The sequence below is a fragment of the Moschus berezovskii genome, chromosome 2 (genome assembly GCF_049115385.1).
Source record: "Moschus berezovskii isolate FMDL1 chromosome 2, NW_MosBer_1.0, whole genome shotgun sequence".
NCBI classification, from domain to species: Eukaryota; Metazoa; Chordata; class Mammalia; order Artiodactyla; family Moschidae; genus Moschus; species Moschus berezovskii.
In genome coordinates, this window is record NC_142461.1 from 22484186 (window position 1) to 22490896 (window position 6711).

Genomic DNA, 6711 nt, shown 5'->3' on the forward strand with positions numbered 1-6711 from the left:
GCAGACTTTGGAGTGGGTGTGCAGCTGAGTGAAACTTTATTTCAGTTGGGAGGTGATATCTTCAGTCATTGAATAGTTTTGTAGATGAAATTGGAACCCCTCTCCTCCCTGGGTTCTTAGCAAAGTTAAGCTGGAAAGCCTCCATTTCCTTACCTGGAAATATGCTCATTTCCCTCTTGCCAGGCGGTTTTGAGCTAGATGGTTCTTAAAGGGAAGTGCTTGTTTCAATGCTAGTGACTTAGCAACCATCACAGTGGAATTCATTTCATGACAATTGTTCTCCTGGGCTCTGTAGACCCTCACGGAAAAAGGCTAAAATCCACCCTGAAAGAATGTTCCTTATGAGAAGAATGAAGATGCAATCTGCCTACTCAGAAAGTTTGGGAAATAAAAGTTATATCAAAGAGATGATATAAAAATTCCATTAAGTTTCCACAATTGGCTTACAAAATGAGCAGTCTGATTTTCTTTCTTAAATTAAATACACAGAATCTGCTTGTTATATTTCTAAAGGCCAAGGATTATCATTCTTTTCCTGGCACTCATGACTTTGTTAGGCATATGCTGCCAAGCATGTTTGTTCTCCTTCAAGCTCTGTTGGGAGAACAATAAAGATTTTTTTTTCCTCTGTTATTCCTTTTTCCAAGCAGTAGCAGGATTAAGAAATGGAAATAACATAGCATTTTGATTTAAGTCCTATGATGGTCAATCGATATGGATCAGAGGAAACTTAAGCGAACAAAAAGAGCTTTGTGAATGCTGTGGACAAATTTTCCTCGCCAGTCCCTGATGGGACCTTTCCTCTCCTCTTCTCCCAAGCACCCTGAGAATGTCAGCCAAGCTTCTGCCAGAACTGCCAAAGATGTGTTACCATACACAGAGAAAGAAGATTAGTTTAAAATGCTGTCTATGCAATTTTTCCTGTGGGTGTAGATATAAGTGTGTGGGGGGAGGGGGGAGGGCTTTGTGAGACTGATGGAAAAGGGACTGTTGAACGATCTGAAAATGCCTCTAAATAGTACCACCAGAAATACTGCATGTTGTCTTATAGAATGAGGTAAAACTGGTCTATGGAAACTAACTTTAAAAAATTATATTCTGTCCAGTTGAAAGTTACCTATGAGAAAGCAAGAAAGGAGTTTGAGGCTGAGTTAGAGGTCGAGGGGAAGTTGAGGATTCTCCCAGGTTTGAAGGTCACACCCAAGTATGTGCCTTGTCCGCTTCCATCATTCCTAGAGCAAAAGCAGAGAATGTGCTGAGATGCTCCTTCCCAGAGAGAAAGGGACGTCAGCCCCAGAAAGCGTCCAAGAGGACAGAAGCCAGAAAAGAGAGAAGCCAGAGGCTGGCCTTGGGTACCAGATGCAGTTGGTGTTTCTGTCTCTGTGTGATTTCTGAAGCGCTGGTCATATATATCCCACACCCAGTTCCATTGTCTCCCGCTGCTGCTGCTGCTAAGTTGCTTCAATCGTATCTGACTCTGTGCGACCCCACAGATGGCAGCCCACCAGGCTCCGCTGTCCCTGGGATTCTCCAGGAAAAACACTGGAGTGGGTCGCCATTTCCTTCTCCAATGCATGAAAGTGAAAAGTGAAAGTGAAGTCGCTCAGTCGTGTCCGACTCTTAGCGACCCCATGGACTGTAGCCTACCAGGCTCCTCCATCCGTGGGATTTTCCAGGCAAGAGTACTGGAGTGGGGTGCTATTGCCTTCTCCAATGCATGAAAGTGTCCAACTCCTAGTGACCCCAAGGACTGCAGCCTACCAGGCTCCTCCATCCATGGGATTTTCCAGGCAAGAGTGCTGGAGTAGGGTGCCATTGCCTTCTCCGGTCTCCCACACTGCTGGTTAAAGTTTCTGCTGTGTGGATTTAACTGGTTCCAGCTGGCTACAGTTCCCTTAACTGGAAAGGCCTTTCCTTTAGGAATATTTTTAAATGTAGGGGTTCTGAGGAAGAACTGGGACTTAAATGTATGCGGGGGAGGAGCTGTCAGACCATTTCCTCAAAGGGGCAGGGCCAGAGAGATTGGGCTGTGCTGGTGGAGAGGGGAACAGGGTTGAGGACGAGAAAGTATCCTCAGAGCCGAAGGAGGGCGTCATCTCCAGCCGGCACACCTACCTCCCATGTGGGCCCTGATGTGGGTTCTTCTTCTGTATTTTAAACTAGCCACACATGCTTTTGTCTGGGAGCAATGAATTTACGTGAACAGTGCCAGGAAATAAAGCCAAAGGTTACTTCAAAATGTTATTGATGAGAAGCAAATGTCTCCGTGGAGGAAATGCGTGGCATTTGAAAGTGGAGATCACGTCTACCTAATACCATAAGCCCAGCTCAGCAGCGGGCAAGGCTCAGTGCCTCCATCTGCGTACTCCTCGGGATCACCCATCGAGATGTTTGCACAGGCCTTGAGAGAATTCTCTGTAGCATCAAAGCCTGGAACGTTTACTTCCTGCAGAAGTGCTAATAGCTGCAGTTCTTAAGCTCCTCTTCTTCCTTAGCTCCCACCCTTGGCTATTCTTTCAAAGTGGGCTGTCAACAGGAGTATCAGATCAGTGAATACCATCTTGGCTTCACCATCTCCCTCCTACTTCTCATTTATTTTCCATTCACAGCCACAAAGCTTCTCAAGAATCTGGTTCTTCTCTTTTTACATTGGTCCTGCAATAATGGCAAGGAGAAGGAAGTCTCAGGGGTGATGGCTATTTCAATCAGGGTACCATGCACTTAGCTCAGAGTTGGCACTGTGAGATGGGAAAAGTGAGAGGCGGATACCTTACGACACTAGTTCTCAAGCAAAGTGGAGGCAAGTTTGCTCCCCAGGGGCCTAGTAACAACGTCCAGTGACACTTTTGTCTGCCATGATTCTAGCAGGGCTAGCTCCTGGCACCTAGTGAGTAGCAGCCAGAGATGCTGTTAAAAGATTTTCATTACCTAGGACAGCTGCCATAGCAAAGAGTTATCTAGTCCGAAATAGCAACTCTCTACTTTATGTATGGATGTGGGAGCTGGACTGTGAACAAAGCTGATCGCCAAAGAATTGATGTTTTTGAACTGTGGTGTTGGAGAAGACTCTTGAAAGTCCGTTGGACTGCAAGGAGATCCAACCAGTCCATTCTAAAGGAGATCAGTCCTGGATGTTCATTGGAAGGACTGATGCTAAAGCTGAAACTCCAATACTTTGGCCACCTCATGCGAAGAGTTGACTCATTGGTAAAGACTCTGATGCTGGGAGGGATTGGGGGCAGGAGGAGAAGGGGACTACAGAGAATGAGATGGCTGGATGGCATCACCGACTCAATGGAGGTGAGTTTGAGTGAACTCCGGGAGTTGGTGATGGACAGGGAGGCCTGGCGTGCTGTGATTCATGGGGTTGCAAAGAGTCGGACATGACTGAGCGACTGAACTGAACTGAACTTTATATATAGTACCAACAGTGTGGCTTCCCTGGTGGCTCAGTGGTAAAGAACTGGTCTGCCAATGCAAGAGATGTGGGTTCGATCCCTGGGTCTGGAAGACCCCCTTGAAAAGGAAAAGGCAACCTGCTTCAGTATTCTTACCTGGGAAATCCCACATACAGAGGAGTCTGTCAGACTACAGTCCATAGGGTCGCAAAGGAGTTTTACATGACGAGCAACTAACCAACAGCAACAAATCAGTAGCATATATATGTCAGTAGACAACTAATAAAAACCTACTGTATAGCATGAGGAACGCTACTCAATTCTCTGTGCTGACCTAAATGGGAAGGAAATCTAAGAAAGAGGGGATATAGCTATGCTTAGAGCTGATTCATTTTCTTGCACAGTAAAATCTAACACAACATTGTAAAGTGATTATACTCCAATAAAAATTAATTAAAGAAAAGGTAGCAACTGTGCCGCTGCTGAGATAATGTAACCTCAGTGTTCTGAAAATTTTCAAGGTGATGAGGTAGTGCTCTCCTCTCATGTCTGTCATTTCGTCATTTCAGAAGTTTGGAAAATATTCATCTTCTTCTTCCTAGTATGGCCCTAAGTGCGGGGCTATTGAATTCAATGAGAGGGAGTTAAGTCTGTATGTACTCTATGGACTTTTACTGGCCAAGTGAATACTTGTGTACCATCTACTTCTCGCTACTGCTCTGCTGCTTTTAAACAGTCCTCTGGAAAATATCATAAATAGAGTACATTATCTTATAGACATCTTACTCTGCTTCCATCTCCAGTAATCTTTCTTAAAAAAAACTTTTGGGTTAAAGCAAGTACAAAGCTAACTCAGGAGAGATGTTACTAAAGTTTCAGAGTCAGTGACCCACTAAGGCGAGTACATCAACAGGAGTCTGAATAGGCCAGGCTAGTGATCCTAAACTTCATTCAGAGGACCTCAAAATCACCTGGAGGGCTCGTTGAGCCCCCAGTGAATGGGCCCTACCCTTACAGCTACTGGTTTGGTAGATCTGGTGTTAGGCCCAAAAACTGTCATTTGCATTAATAGCCAGCACCCAAGTGGCGCTAAGGCTCAGCTCATTGGGGACCACACATTGAGATCCACTGGACTAGGTGTGCCAAGTCTGATTCCCAAGCTCATGATCAAACATTAAGATTCACAAATAACAATTTAAAGCAGTAATTAACCTTAGCGATAACTCTGAGGAAACTCAGCATTAAGCTACTCAACAGTAAGCGAGAGGCTTAATGTCAGGTAGAAAGAGTAAAGGAGGTCACATCATAGCACCTGAATTCTAGACAGGAGGGCGCCTTAACCTATAAGTTAGTTGAACTAAGTAATCTTGCTGCTGCTGCTGCTAAATCGCTTCAGTCGTGTCCGACTCTGTGCGACCCCATAGACGGCAGCCGACCAGGCTCCACCGTCCCTGGGATTCTCCAGGCAAGAACACTGGAGTGGGTTGCCATTTCCTTCTCCAATGTGTGAAAGTGAAGTCGCTCAGTCATGTCTGACTCATAGCGACCCCATGGACTGCAGCCCACCAGGCTCCTCTGTCCATACGATTTTCTAGGCAAGAGTACTGGAGTGGCTTGCCATTGCCTTCTCCGAAGTAATCTTAGGGAAGTCATTTAATTTCTGATCCTCAGCTTCCTCTTTTCAATAGAGAGAAATACTTGCCTTATCTACTTCACAGTGTCATGGAGACTACAAAATGAGATTTTTTTTTAAATGATAAATAGTGACACTAGATACAAATAGATGTAAGAATGCTTACTATTCTGCAACTAGCCTGAACAGTGGCTGAGTCCTAATAAAGGGCTGTGTTCCCAACCCAGTACTATTGCTCATTTGGGATTTATAAGCTGGAAAACTTCTATGATGGAGGATCATACTTTCTCAAGATCTTTAGTAATGTTGACCCTCAAATTTTCCCTGCAAACCACAATCCCAAAATACATCTTGGAAGATGTGAGTCCTTTGAGTTTAAAAATTGCATTTATTTTAAAATTTGACATTAAATTCCCTACATGTATTTATCATGCATTTGATACCTTAAGCGAACAGGTTTGTTCCTTGATAGAATTTACAAAGACTTAAAGTACACTTTTCAAGAGTTATTTTCCTGAGCCTGAAATAGAGAAATGGGCTATAACATTTTTATTCATTTACCAATTGTTACCAAGTTAGTTCCACATAAAACTTGGAGGGACTCAAACATTTATAAAATTATTTCCATTCTTTGTGTAAAACTCAAAACTTTAACTAGTATTTTGAGCACTAAGTTAAATATTTACTTAGAATCAATATTCTTCCTAGGCATAGTTTTACTCATAATATATTTTAATAGTGTATACATGTCGTATATGTATGTATATACTTCATAACATTTCTTTGAGTACCTTTTGTCAAAATTACAAATAATTATTAAAAATAGAATTCTAACCAGTGTTTTACCCAGCATTTCCCAGTTCTCAAAAAAAAAAAAAAGTAAACATGAAACCAACACTTTTCCTTTTTGAAGTCTCTACTCCCACCAGGGCAGGAACGTTGCATAATGGTGGATTAACTTCATGTTTAAACAAGTAAAAATAAATGAAAGAATTTCACAGTACTCATACCTACATACAAGTTACCAACATGGAAGAGTCACACAGGTGGACCATAGCAACATATTCTTTAAGGTAAACATAAGCCAATCTCTTCTCAATACAAAAGATGAAATATTTACCAGCTATCTGAAGAAGTCCTGAACAGTCCATGGAATCCCGGAAACAATGAGTGCACAGGCTTCTGCCTTCCTCTAAACACCATTTCATCCATTTCTCTCACCCTGTTGTTTTTCCCATTTGCAGCAAGACTGCACATTTGTTTACCTAAGTCATTTGCTTGGGTAGGGCCAGCTGGGGAAAAGAAACCACCTTAGGGATTCCAGCTAAGAGACCTGGAGGAGGGAACTTGAATTTTAAAGAACTGATGACCCTAGAAGGGAAGGGGGGTCAGGGGTTGGCAATAGACCAAATAGGCATGGTGTAGATGAAGCAGCAAGTACATAAAATTACATTCTGGGAGGTCTAGTTTTCTGTTGCCTCTGAATAAAGAGGAAATGAAGAAGGGGTGTGTATATGAATTTCCCCAATTGCTCAGCATTCTCCACCTTTCCACTGAAATGACTTATTTATCCATCGTTAGGAGCTACATTTTCCTTTATTATTCTTTTAAACTGTTGCTGACCTAGTGAATAAGAAAAAATATTAGATGGCCTGTTAGTTGGTATGTTACATAATGACA